Source organism: Eurypyga helias, unplaced genomic scaffold (assembly GCF_000690775.1).
Source record: "Eurypyga helias isolate BGI_N326 unplaced genomic scaffold, ASM69077v1 scaffold17199, whole genome shotgun sequence".
Taxonomy (NCBI): Eukaryota; Metazoa; Chordata; class Aves; order Eurypygiformes; family Eurypygidae; genus Eurypyga; species Eurypyga helias.
This window is the reverse complement of record NW_010270382.1, coordinates 31,520-46,068: the sequence shown is the minus strand read 5'-3', so window position 1 is coordinate 46,068 and position 14,549 is coordinate 31,520. Positions and strand designations below refer to the sequence as shown.

Sequence of the window (14,549 nt, the reverse complement as noted above, 5' to 3'; positions counted from 1 at the left end):
GCCGCTCCCAGCACACGCTGTTCTCGCGCCCTTCCCTGAGCTGCTGGCGGAGCTAAAGCTCAGGGGGTCCTTGATCAAGGCTACGGCAGCAGCTCGGCTGCTCTTCAGCCATGGCAGCTGAAGCAGCTGTGGGCAGCGGTCAGGGGACCCCACGTGCCGCCGGGACATGATCAACTGTTAGCAAGGACGGAATTGGTTGTGGCCTTTCTGACACTTCTAGCTGGGATGTGGCTCTCACCATAGAAAAACCCAAGAACCTCAGGATTTTGCAGCCCATTCAGACTGTATCCAGATCTGGCCAGTCATTTTTTAATTTCCACAGCACAATTTCTTAAGATCTGGAGGGTGGGGGATTAAAACAATTTACGGTTTACAGAAACTCCTCTCTGTTTTGCTCTGTTCATGGGAACAAAGTTCGTAGCGCTGGTTTTATGGTACCACCTTGCTTTTATACTCTACGCTTTGTTACACATGATAATGAGCTCAGCGCTGTATAGCTCACTTAGTGCTGTGCAGAAAATAAAAGTATTTCCTGCCCACACTTCAAAAGAGCTGCTGCGATGGTAAAGGCTCTTTCAAGCTTAGGGCTGCTAGCCTGAACAGTGTGTACACTGGGTTAGTCTATCAAAAAGCTCCATATTGCAAATTTAAATTTATCTTTGTAAGAATGAGAGGCTCCTGTTCAAAGCAAAACGTTATATAAAGCAGTTCACCCAGGCAGTATGTTTTACCATATTCCCCCTCTGGAACAGAGAGGAGTTTTGTATTACATTAATCAGCTTCTAAGCCCTGAAGGTCACAATTATCTGGCCACTATTTTTCAGTATTAGTGATTTTAGTACATGATTAACTTTCATGTGTGCATCATTAAGATGAGGAATTGTTTTTGAAGTTTCAAATAGAGCAGCAGGTCTTAGCTGTAGTGTTTGCCATACTTGCTCAGCCACTGTTAAAAGGGATGATTTATAGAAAATCCAGCTGTGAGTTTTCGTTTCTTCAAGAGCAGGAGGCGGGACTAGAAACCAACCTAAAACCAAGCGGAGCATTGATCGGGGTAGAAATGATGTAGAGCACAGCTCCACAGACAACAGCTAAGCATCGTGCAAGTATTAGCTGGCAGCGATAAGGAGGCGGAAGCAGCGCTCAGTGACACAGGAGCCATCTGTCAGGAACTGGGAATCTTGATTTCAGGAGAGCAGAACATGAAGTACGGAAGAAAGTGATTTTGGTTCAAAGGTACAGTGAAGCCCAAGGATATCTGTGGACAGTAAGTTTCTATGCTGTAGCAGGGATGTTTGATACAGCAGCTAGTAGTGTTTGGTAGGGTTTTTCAGCTTTGCAAACAGACATAAGTAGCTCCTTTATAAAATAGCTTTTACTTTAAGTTTTTCTTATTTATTTTTAAGATGTAAATAAGCTTATCTGTTTGAGGTGGCTTGTTTAAAAACTTGTAAACAAACTTTAAAACTGCCGGTGTCCATCACTTCAGGGGGTGGTTTTGTTTAATAAGGTCATCTCCTGTCAAGGATAAGATTTGTTTGTAGCCTTTCTGAAAAATATCAGAGAAGAAAAGACTGCTTTGGCCCCAGTTGCGGGGTGAAAAAGGGTAGGCGAGAATATTTTTTCTGGAAAGGGGAAAGGAGTTCCCACCCAAATAGATCTAAACTAACTGGAACTGCAGTGTATAAACACCCCGGGGCTAAATCCTACCCTCACTTACACTGATGTAAGTCAGGTTTAAGTCTACTGCAGTTAATAAAATTACTCCTGATTTAATTAAGGGTAGAATTTGGTTGCACATTTCTTAATAATGAAAAAGCCCCTTGGTTCTTTCCAAAGCACATTTATTATTAAAGACTTGCTTTAAAATACGTTAAAATTAATTGTAAACTCACGTTGTGATGCGTCTTTTGTCATGTATTTATATCCTTACTTGAAACTAGCACAAAAGCCAGCGTGAGATATCGTAAGCAATCCTATTATTTCTTGTTAGCAGGTTCTCAGCTAAGGGTTGCAGTGCTCATAGTTTCATGCTCGTTTCAGTTCAGTGGCTCGTATTTGGGGTGATTCGCTTTAATCCCAAAAAGGCTTGTGAAACTCCAGCTGGGAGCCATAAGGCAATACTGGCTGTAGCAGAAGAGTGTCAAAGGTCTGTACAAGACCCCAGACTGTATTACTGGGGACGAAACTGTTCTATTACAAATTGCACAGAAAAACTGCTCTTGTTGCAGTGGTTTTAACGTATGACTGAGAAGCAGAAGCATTGGCTGCTGACTGAGAAAAAAAAAACCCCAAACCCAAACCCACTCACTATTATGGCCCAATATGGATGACAAAACACTGTAGCATGTGTGGGAAAATGGCTGCAGTCCAATGTCTGGAACCATTTATCTTCTGGTAGAGTCTGGAAGATGACTGGTTTATGTATTTTACAGAAATCCCTGCTGATTGATTTCATTTACTTAGGGGGAGGGGGCACGGTGACTGATGGCGGGGACAACTGGGGGAAAAAAAAAAAGTGGATTCTTTACGTTATCCCAACATCCTGTTCTGGTTAGGGTTGTTGGCACCTTCAGAGGGGACTGGACCGTGCTGGACGGCCCTGCACATCCTGCCACTGCTTTTTGCTGCTACGCGCAGCCAGAGGTTTGCTGCTTCTTTCTGGGTCTCCGTGAGCTAAAAGTTGTGGGCTTCTGCTTCCGCTAGCGCCGGGCACATTTCGGAAATTATGTTTTGCAGAAGTCTGGACAGAAATGGCTCCAGGTCTGTGTAGCCCACCGGTTGATGGTGGGCGCCGTTACTGGAGAGGGAGGAGAGAATTTGTGAAAGGTCTGGGGAAAAGGTCTGTTTTCAGTGTGCAGATCTTGCTGAAATAGCTCCTTCTGCTTTGGCAACAGAGGTCCATAGGCTGGGATGATGACACTGTTTTATTCTGATGTTTGTTCCTAAAATAGCCACAATTCCTGGTGTTTCTTTATCTGTAAGGAATAAAGAGCTTGTCAAGCACAGCAGAGACAACCGGGACATGCTGTACATCAGTGTCTTCCCTTACCTTCCTGTTATTTTTGCGTGTGCTCTGCCTGCCTGCCTGTCAAGGTGTTTGCCTTCAAATCAATTAGTCTCACATCACGGCATGACAGTCGCTCGTTATGTACCAGACACATCTACAGGCGTTTGCTTTCATGTTGTGGGGAATCAGTGCCAACGTTTTCATACGATGAAACGAGAGTGGGGGTATGCGTTTCCTAGTCAGTACACTCCTACTGTGTTGAGTTTTAGTAAAAATGAGGAGAAAATGGATCTTTCAAGTGACAATACTACCTCATTTTGTACCTATCTGTCTCTTCACGGGGTCCTCTACTCATGGTTACAATGCCAAGTCCAATGCAGGGTCACATAACAAACCTGGAGAAAGGGAGAAGTAGTGTGTCTCCCGCATTACATCCCGTTACACAGACATAACCCTCAGTAGTCATTCTTCGCTGACAGTAGGAAAGCAAGCAAGCTCTTCTACTTCACCCCAACCACCAAGGAAGCTTCACATGTTCATCAAGTATTTTTATCAGATTGGTAGGTGCTATTAAGCACTGTGCTTAAACAGTATCCCAGGAATAAACCCAGCATCACCTCTCTCCTGAGCAGCATCCTGTGCTATTGCCCTGTCGTGTCATTCAGTCCACGGAAGTTCTTTGGCTTCACTGGTCATCACGTTGTCTTGATGTGCACTCATTTTCTGTGTCCATTTATTTGTTGGGGATGAGACATCTCTTTGTTACTCATGTGTTAACCTCTGATTTGTAAGTTTATAGGCACTTAGTTTAATTGCAACCTTTTCCACTTGCTTAATTTTCTTAGCCTCCTTTTCAGCCACTACATGTTTTGTTTCCTCCCACAGAACAGTTTCTTGTTGGGATCTTCCCAGAAGGGTAGCTAGTTTTCCTTTTGATTAATTGAATTTGAGCCTTTCCTGTCTCTTGGTAGATGTAATCAAGGAGGGCAGAGAGTAGTGCCATGGATCTCAGCTGAAGGTGCTGGTTCTGTTCCTTGGGTATGCCACTGAGCTGTCCTACGACAGAGCAAATCTAGTGCCCTGGTGACTTTTTTAGATCTGCCTTTATCATGGGGTACTTGAGGTGGACTGTCTTCCTCATCGAGAGGATTCTTAATGAGATAGTGCTGGTAAAGAGAACCTGTGCAAGTCCTGTGTTCCCCTTTAATCTTGCATTCGGGAGAAGGAATAAAAACAGGGGTCTAAGCCAATGCAAACTTGTTTTTCATCCAATTGGACTGTGTTCTTCCGGTAATTTGGAGCACATTTGGGGACTGACAGTCCCTGACCCTTCCTCTTCTTTAAGGTTTTGTGTGCTGAAGCTCTAGGGCGTTTGTGCAACTGCCTTCACAGTCCCCACAGTTCAATTAATCAGCTCTTAAGTCTCACCGTTACCTGGAAGCATCCTTTATGTGATTACTGCAAAGGTGCCTTCCTGAGTACACTGCTTCTTACAGGTAAAATATCTAGGAACATAGTTTTCAGATATTGTGTGTTACTCCATTTTAAAATAAATGTTGTTCTTTTTTACTGTATAATGTAGTACATGACCAGCATAGGCTGGGTGGGGAAGCTACAGCTGCCTCTTGTTTTCTTATCAGATATTGTTAAAACCAGAAAATTAGATTTAAAAAAAAAAAAAAGGAGCTCTGTAGGCTGTGGAACATTAGAAAACCTCCCACTGAATGTCTGCACAGGACATACAGCAACAGCAAAGCTGTTATGTACTAAATGAGTTTGGAGTAGAGGCCAACTGAATGCAATGCATAAGTGATTTACTTACCCATTTATAAACCTAACCTGGAATCATGAATTTTTACCATCCCATAAAAAGGCTGACTTTATGTCACCCTTTAAAGCCTTCAGCATTAAGTGGCATTAAGTTGATGGCTACTTGTTTTGTACCTTTAGTGAAAAATTGTGCATAAATCAAGTAGGCTTTGCTTGTAATGTACTCATAATCCTCACAAGCAAAACTCCCACCCAAATCTAGTGATCAGCATGGTTTCTTGAACTCAGCAGAAAGGTCACCTCACAAAAAATACGGAGGTATAATATATTCAGGCCACCCAGGCAATTTTTTTTTTTTTTTTTTGGCAGGACATTGCTTTAATTAAATGATTGTAAAGTTAAAATAATAATTAGGGTCCTGATTTAAACAGATAAAAGGCAGGGGAGCTACATTAAACTCAGTTTCCATCCACTGAACACATCCAGACGAGCCAAGCTCACTTGCTGTTTGAAGAACATTTCTGCACAGAGGGGCAGACAGGATGGGCTGAGGTTGAGTCCTGAATGTTCTGGGGTTTGCCCATTTAAATCAAGCCCTTAGCACTGTTTTGTTCCTTAATTACCTCTGGTTTGTTGATTTATTGAGGCTTTTCAAGGCAAGTAGACTCAGTAAAACACAATCACCCTGTGTCGTGTAAAGGCTTCAGTTAAATCTGTGGACATCAAGACAAAAAGAAGGGATCGATTGAGGGGACTTCAGTGGACATGGTCCCCCACCTAAGGGTAAGAAGAGCAGTAGCTGGCTTTTAAAGGTGGAATTGAGTCAATGAATTGCAAATGGAATGGATGGTCTTGTGAAATAACTGGTTAGGGCTGCTTCAGTTCTTGAAATCTGCCAACACAGTCAACAGTTTTGGCAGGTGAGTGGGAACCGGTGGTCCTGCAGAAGGGGTTGGTGCCTGGAGCATCTTCATGGAATGCTGTGGGAGGAGCACAGGCTGGACTTGCCTATGCTGTATGAAATGGCCCTTCCAAACCAGGGTGACGGGGGGGGGGGGAATAGGAGTGCTGTATGCTTTAGACCTTGTTAGGCAGGCTCTGAGCAGGGACGAAAACTGCCAATGGCAGTCCTACACCAGCCATGATCACTGACGTACAGTTGAAAAGTTGCATCATGGTCCCACCTGGCTTACTTTTGGGGAAATATTTAGAGCTTGCACCATACGCTCTTCTACCTGTGTCCCTAAAGCCTAAAACCAAACTCCAAAACGCACCTCTGCATCTTCTTTTTCAGCACAGCATAGCGTAGCATGCAGGCATTACTCCTTCCCTCTGTGTCCTTCCCGTGTCCCTGTGTCCCAGCTGGTACACCTAGAGCAGGGCATGAGCCCTCACTGGTCAGAGAAGATGGATTTAGCAAATTGTTTATTCAGGAGATGTGAAGTTGTCACATCCCTCCACCAGTGGCTAATGACCAACTTGGGCAGCTCTGTCATATTAATTTGGCTTGCAGGAATATGCACACGGATGACCAGGAGGAAATGTAGATACAGGCGCAGTAGTGTGTACCTCTCTTGTGCTTCTGAGCCGCTGAATTCAAAATATAGACGTATGTTAGTATTTACAGCTTACATATAGTGCATTAAATCTCCCTAGGCCTGTAGGAACATGTCTGATTTATACATCCAAATTAATAGAAAGGGGTAATCACACATAATAGTCAGTCTTTTCATCACTTAACCCAGTGAGGAATGAAGACACTATTTTGTTTGGACTGTAGTTGCATATACATACCTGAAAGTACCATCCCATATTCCCAGTTCTTTGTAAAAGCACCGCGAGTTTGTCGTTACAAGAACATTTCAGACCGCTGCATAATAAGTTAACTTCACTTTTACTCTACAACTGAAAATTAGGAGGCTGACACAGATCTCAGTGGGATATCTCCGTTGGAGTGTTTCAGTGAACTTAGGTGCTGAACGAGCTAAACCAGTTCATTTTAAAAAACTATTTGAAAATCATCTTTCAGAAAACAGAGTCTTGAAAGCCTAGAACTGATAATGAGCGTGCTGGCAGACTTTTAAGCCAGCAGTGAAACACCCTCACGCTCCAGATTATTTATTTATATTACATTTATATTGCCCACCCGAGCTTCCAGAGCGAATTCAATAGACAGCAATAGTTCTGCCTTAATTCCTCGACCCTGGTTGCTATGGCATCCCAGTTAGGAAAATATCTGCCAGCTCCAGGTGGCTGAGCACACAGATGGGTGAAACATGAGCAGTAATTTAGGGAGCCATGAGGTGGTATCCTACGACCAGCGGGTATTGTCCACATTTTTTGCAAAAAAGGGGCATGAAGTTGTCAGCACTGGGAAACCTGAGCTTTATTTAGCTGTAGCAATGAAGCAGCCTGTACCAGCAATTGACTTTTGTACTGAGAAGCTCTGGTAGTGAGCTATAAAATAATACCTTGAACTGTTCCAATTAAATACAAAATTTGAGATTCGGAGAGGCTGGCTGGTATTACCTGTAGTCATCCTCAATAACATCCCACTCTGGGATTCATTCCACTCAGCTCAGTGGGATTATAGTAGTTGTTGAATAAGGCAGCAGAACTGAGCCTTCAGGTTAAAGGCAGATATGATGAGAATTTTAAGTACTGTGCAAAGAAATACATTTTTATTTACAATCTTGGTACTGAGAAATTGTCCCTTGAGATCTGCATAATATATGCAAGTAGGATCTACAAACTTCTTAGTCTTAACTATGCTCAGGATTGATATTTAAATAATTTGGTAGAGTATCTTCCCCTATCCATTTGTCACTGTTTTAAGTCACTTTAATAGAGAGAATTAATTTTTCATTGAAAGTGATTTTTTCCCCAACATTTTTTTGTTTCCAGTAAGAAAAGAACAAGAACAAAGACTTCCAAACAAAAAACAACTTGTCTACAGTCTCATAAAAGCTCTTACACAAGAATCTATCAAGCCTGGGAAAATATGTGTTCTTTTGTAAAAACATATTTTTCCTTGAAGTCACTGCTAGATTGCAAAAGTTCACATAACATATTGGTATGTGTATGTGTTTATGTAAGACGGACCTCTGTATTTCACTTTCTGATGTCAGTGTTGCCTTAGCAACTGTATTTTATTGATTAGTAGAACATATGTAATTTGTTTCACCTTACAAGTTCATTTTTCTATGTGAGAAGTGGTTTCATTTTCCTATTCTCTGACTAAAATTATTTTTCTGATATGAGAAATAACATTCTTTTGATCCTTTTGGAGGTGTTTCTGTGGCTGTACACAAAACACAACAAAGTTTGACAAATGCATGCTGATAAAGTCATTAAATACTTTGTCTACTGATACATGCATTTCTTATTAAAGTCCTTTTGTTGTATCTTATCTGTAGCTTCACTGCTTACCAACTGGAGACTCTGTACAGAGAAGTTATTAGATACCACATGGTGGTTTTCCTCCAGAGATTTCAAATTCCAATTAGTAATACTTTGCAGGATCTCTTTGTACTAAGTATTTCTATAGAATTCAGATAAGCTGAGATATGGGAAACTTATCCTCAAATAAGAGTAAATCTGAAATAGTATCATAGAACCATAGAGTGGTTTGGGTTGGAATGAACCTTAAAGCTCATCCAGTTCCAACCCCCCTGCCATGGGCAGGGACACCTTCCACTAGACCAGGTTGCTCAAAGCCTCATCCAGCCTGGCCTTGAACACTTCCAGGGATGGGGCATCCACAGCTTCTCTGGGCAACCTGTGCCAGTGCCTCACCACCCTCTCTGGGAAGAACTTCTTCCTGATATCCAGTACTGAGAGTACGTCCTGAAACTCAAGAAACTTTTTACCCTTGCTCTACCCATTGTAGGTTTGTCAGGTCTAATGGGTATTTCCTGATTTAGGGCAGTAGCACTTAATGAACCAGTTGTCGCATTGCAAGTCCTATTACCCTGAGTGCTGGACACGTTTATGATAAATCTGGTCGTGATCTGAAGACCTTTCATTTTCCCGTAAACTGAGTAGGGGAGGGGATAGAAAGGATGGGAGGAAGACCATGTCTCAGTTCAGGTGGTGCCCTTGCCTGATTACATGCACAGCTGGAGATATCCCAAATACCCTCCTGCTTTTGGTTTTGTCCTTTCCTCCCTTGTGTCTATTGGTGTCATGGTTTATGAGTATCACAGGAGCCAAGAGGAGGCAGGGTGTGCAGCTTCCCAGATCCGATCAGGCAGGAGAGCAACAAGAAAAAAAAATAGGCCAAGGAGGAGGAAGAATACGAAGAGCGGATGGGAAAGTAGTGGAAGTTCAGCCAGATGTTGATGTTAAAGCTGTCTTTTTTGTGTGGAGCTGAAAGCATAGCCATTCCTACAGTCCTAATATTAACAATTTACAAATTACAGCAGTGATTGTATTTATGTGTCATACAGAGTGTAAATGATGGGAATGAGTTGTCAACACACGTAGGAAAACAAGTCTGAAAATCTCTAGCACTTTCTTTAAATATAATAGTTCCTGACAATTAAATATCCCGTTGGATGTCATCTAAATATTTATCTTGAGTTAAATTACGAGAAGTCCATAGGCAGAGAAAAGCCACACTCCTCTGTTCTGTGCCGTAAAGATGAAATTATGTTCTACCTTTGAAAAAGCACTTGGTTTCTGGTTTTATTCTGTTTTATTTTTGTGGATAACTAAAAAAAAAAGAAAGATAAAAGAGTCTGCCATTGATGGCAAGCAGGGACAAAAGCACTGTTACTAGACTGTGGTTTTGAAGGCTGTTTACCATGCTAAGTCAGAGACCATAATGTGAAATCATGGTTTTAATCTTTTGGATTAAAACATTCAACAACAGGACTTCCTAGCAACAAGGCTCCACCTAACACAGAGCCTCATTTTCTTGCAAGGATCCTGCAGTTTTACATGGATTTTTTGGGGCCAGTCTTTGGCAGCAACAACACTAATTTATTCCAGATGAAAGTCAGGCCCACTATAATTAGCAATACCATGGTATTTGTCTGAAAAATCAAGAACTGCTGGCATTTGCCAGAGAGGCTGCGTGTCTTGTGGAGAATCCTGTCCATTTAATTCAAACTTTTAGGTACTTGGGGTTAAGCAGATGGTCTAGTCCAGTTGTCATAGCTGCTTAAATTCTGTGTACAGTCTAAGGGGAGCAGCAGTTGCTCACTGAAGACCTGCAGAAGGAGATCCATCCATCCACCCACCCAAGGATGATTCAGTCTGCCTCATTCATGTGAATACCTCTTCCATTGGGAATATAGAGGAACAATAGGAAATAAATGCTGGCACATCCAAGCAATTGGGACCCATTTACTCATTTGAAGATGGATGTGACTTTTCTTCTTCTTGCATAATAACCCAAGAATTAGAGCTCTCACTCCAGAGGGAGGAGGTCCTGGGCTCTACTCAGTCTGAGTGGGTTGAACTCATATGTCCTACATTTAACTCAGAGGAGCTAAATTCCTGCCTTCCTGGGATGACCATCCGTAAGTCTCCATGCTTTTGTTTCGTATTCTTTCCTTTTCTGCTGGTCTGTGAGGACTGTAACCTCTGTAAGCTACCAGCTCATTTGTCATTAGACATTTGAGCAGCACTGACTATTACCAGGTTCTGATTTTGGCTGAGGGCTATAATGAAATATAAGGAATAGTAACACATCCAAATTTCCTCCTTCACCCCACAGAAAACGCTGAGTAAAAGCTTTGTTCTGGTAGATGCATTATGTGTTTTTGACTGCTATTTGTAGAAGATGGGCTTTGTACAGCCTTTGATTGTGACATGGCTTGTGGAAGAGAGGATGAGTCTCCAAAGATGCTGAAATGTATTTAGGGAATGGCTGGCTGCTTGTTGGTTTTCTATGGGCGTGATCCTCATTTTTGGTTGTTTCTTCTAGGGACATTTGTGCCAGAGCTTAGTAGATTTGTAGCACTGGGAAATACTCCAGGGTCCTTTCTTGTAACTGTCTGTTTTAGGAGCTTTTGGACCTACGCAAGTACATAGCTCAGGGCAGGGGTAGGCTGCAGAGCTCCTACTCAGTACAACTGCCCCTTGGTATCTTCTGTTGGAGTTTCTAAAGAGGAATGGGTGGGAGGGACAGAGCTGCAAGGACAATGTGAGGGCATTGTGCTGTGAGGACATTATGCAGTCACTCCTGCAACACTGGCGAAGAATGCAGCAGTGATACGTTCCTCGTGTGAGTCATTTTGGAGCTGCCAAAAGTTGGAGTAGCCCATTGCCCAGTGATGAGTAGTAGTTGACCTTTAGTCCCTCCATAGAGAATATCATAAAATTGAGCTAAATGAATTGCTTTCCGAGCACTGTCATCACTGCAGCCTAGTTTTCTACAGATTAAGATTCCTTCCCCCCACCTCACCGAATACAAATTCTTACTTTCCCCTTACTTGTGCTACTCCCCAGATCTCTCTTCCATCACTTAAATATTTGTCAGGAAAGTGGTACATACACTGTGGCTGATGCGAAGTGCCGTGTACTCCTTACCAACTGTCTGCTGCTTCTCAGCATGGGTAGTGGGTCACCCCACAAATGCCTTTCCCTTACTGTAATACTGATTCATCTCCTTTTCTCTACCCAGCACCAGCTTTTTTGAAACGTGGTATCTTTGAGACCTGTCTCTCCCTGCCAGATAGGACTGAAACTAGCCAATAGATTCTGAAATTATATTGGGGTACAGGGGGATATCCCAGAGGGGCAGGTGACATGAATATTATTTCGGTAGGAAGCAGTAGTAAAAATATACTGTAACACAAGCAGAAATTAAAAGCATTATGAGGACGGTAGTAGGTGAAGCTCTGTGAGTTGTGTTGTGGAGACGTACATAAAACAAACACATTTTTAGGTTTGCCATAAAATCTTTTAAATTATTATAGTGTAAAATTGTTGAGCAACTCATCATAAGGAAAATATGGGACTCACCCTGCCAATTCATCCCTAATATATTCCAGCCCAGCAGATGGGTAACCAGTGATGAATTCAGCATGAGCTTATCAAACATAAGAAAAAAACTATACAGCTTGTAGAAGACTAAAGATATAACAGTACATTGCACCTATTAAATGGCATTTTGGTCATATCCTACTTTGACACCTTTAAAGGTATTAACTATATGTACCTTCTATTAAATAACATTTAAAAGAGAAACGTGCATATAAAATCTCAAGCTGTATTACAGATGTATGTACAGTCAAGAAGAGTTTTAGAAGTTCATGAATGCTGTGTTTCATCTTCCATCTCCTTCTGTGTCTCCCCATCTACAGTTATAAAAATATCATGGCTTGCACATATGGTTTATTCTTCACAATATATTTTTAAAACCCCTATTAACTATGAGCTGGAGTTTTTTTCCATTGATTTGGAGCTTGTCTTGGACTATCCAAGGGCAATTCACCTACTGGCAGTTAGGGAAGGCATCCAGAAATACTACTGGATACGCCTGAAAGCTAATTTTCCTCTTGAAAATCAGACTGACACAAATTGTTCAGTAAAAGTCACAGAAATTGAATAATTACAGTGCCAAAAATATTTAGCATGTGGAACCCACCAAAATATTTATAATTTAGGATTCATCCTTTGCTTTCAGACCTCAGGCAGCTTCCTCCTAAAGCTGTTCTAGTATGTTTTTTAGCAGTCTGAGTCTGCATAACCATTTCCCTGTTTCACTCTGTCGTGATCCACCACTTGGATAGATCCTCAGAGTGTCCGCTTGGTTTAGGATATTTTCATGCTGTCACCAGTTCTGAAAGTGGGAGTTAGGAGAGTGCTGGCCAGAGACAGGCTTCGGCGTGGGGAGGTGGGTCTCCCCAGTTTCCCCAGTGGAGAGAAGCTGTTCAGAGTGGGAACCTGACATCACACAGCTTTAGTTTCCTGCAATGCACCATCACTTTGGAGTTTTTATCCCCCATGTATGATGTGTCCAGCCTACAACTGTTCTGAATTAGGCTGTACTGGGGAGAGGAACTCTGCCTTACTCCATGTATGAAATGATTTTCAGTTAATGTCGTTTATATGCACTGTCTCCTAGACCGAGCAGGACTTGTGTACATGTACGCTTCAGGAAAGAAATCTCTGCTTGAAAAGCTTGGCTCAGAATGTTGATCTCAGGGAGGGCGAACTCTGCTATTTGCACAGCAGGTCATATAGTTTCTGCATGAGAACAGTAATAAAAATATATTTATTACTTACCCAGTGAGATTTTTCGTGTGTTTTCACTGTTGGATATCACTGCAGAATCGATTTGGGGTGATACCAGGTCTCCTCAGAGAGAGAACTTAGAGTACCGTCTTGGGCTGTCGAGCAGTATCTTTATCTCATGGGATGCCCTCAGGGAGCAGAGCACTCTTGGGAAAACATCTAACCTGAAGGCCCAGAGTATTCATTTGAAAGCCCTTCAGTGCTCATCTCCTTGACTGGCAGCAAAATAACCCTCCTGAATAAAGGAGCACAGTATTAAAAAAGCAATGCCAATGTTATTCCTTCAGAAACTTCATAGAAGTTGAATTCTGCTTTGGAAAAGGCAACTTCCATTGGTGTGGATAGGGATGTGAGGGGTTTCCACGTGGCAGTGTTAATCCAGGAAAAAATATGGGTCAGTGGGGAATTTAACAGGTAATGCACGGAGTACGTTTTCATCTACTGTCACAAAACACTTTAGGGAGAGAGTTTGTCATAACCTAATGACAGGTGGAGATTTTTGAAAGGGATAAGTGAACCAGTATGTACCTTGAATTAAAATAGCTTCAGATTAGAGGCATGTTCATTATGAGCCCAAATTTGAATACTTCTGATGTGTCTCTTCCTTAGCCCTTTCTTCTTTATCGTGGGCCAATGGATAATTCTTTCAGAACATCTTTTATATTTGACTGCAGGTATACATTTTCCGATTTGAATCAACATGTCATCCTTAGGAAATAATTGAAGAGAGGAATAGGCTTGGTAGGCTCAAGGTAGCATGCACTCATTGCAGATGAATTATTTACTCTCCCTGCTTAAGTATTTTACTGCAAATGTCCAAAATGGACAAAGGAAGAGATGACTGTAAGGTTACTGTAGTGAGTTCCTGGAAGCTTTTGTCACATAGATGGTCAAATCCATGTATCTGAGAAAACAGGAGGCAGCAATGATAGAAAAATCATTCTCAGAATTAAGAATTTGGCAGTCTGGAGACTGCTTTTAAGGGGAAGATTCTGATTGTAGCAAGGATGAGGATTTTAGGAAAAACATAAGGTCAGAAACGAAAATTGTTTCTAAATATACCCAGGTGTGCTTTTTATTAAAGGAAATTGCCCCTAACTACAAGTCCCTGTGAGTACTCTGAAAGCGTGTGCCTCTGACACACACAGCAAGAAGCTACATGTGTCACAGCTTGGAACCAAGGTAGATGACCAGTACTGTGTGCTTTTAATTCTTGGTTGCTATTGAACGTATTTCCAGTAGAAAATTACTGGGGAGGGGCAGAGAGGGGACCTGGCAGAAGGGATCTAAATATGTCACAAATTTTGGATGGTTGTGGATGAAATGTTTATGAAATAAATTCCTAGGTAATTCCAAGGTAAAAACGCACAATAAAGCTATGTATTATATTTCAGTTAGGGATAGTCATCCATCTTCACACTCCTTGGGATTCATTTGTGGTGCTGTCCTTCCTCGTTTGTTCATCTCCTAAAAGCCATATTTGCCTTAGGGTATGGTGTCATCGTGGTAAAGATGAGCTGGT

The 14,549-nt window shown here is 41.9% G+C and overlaps 1 long non-coding RNA gene across 1 annotated transcript in view; it reads left to right on the top strand.

Annotated features, from left to right (window-relative positions):
* Positions 1-1,056: 1,056 nt before the first annotated feature.
* Positions 1,057-14,549, top strand: part of LOC104514683 — a 40,004-nt gene continuing 26,511 nt past the window's right edge. Inside the window, exon 1 of the long non-coding RNA XR_727936.1 lies at positions 1,057-1,267. This is a non-coding gene — a long non-coding RNA (uncharacterized LOC104514683). The remainder of the gene's footprint in view (positions 1,268-14,549) is intronic.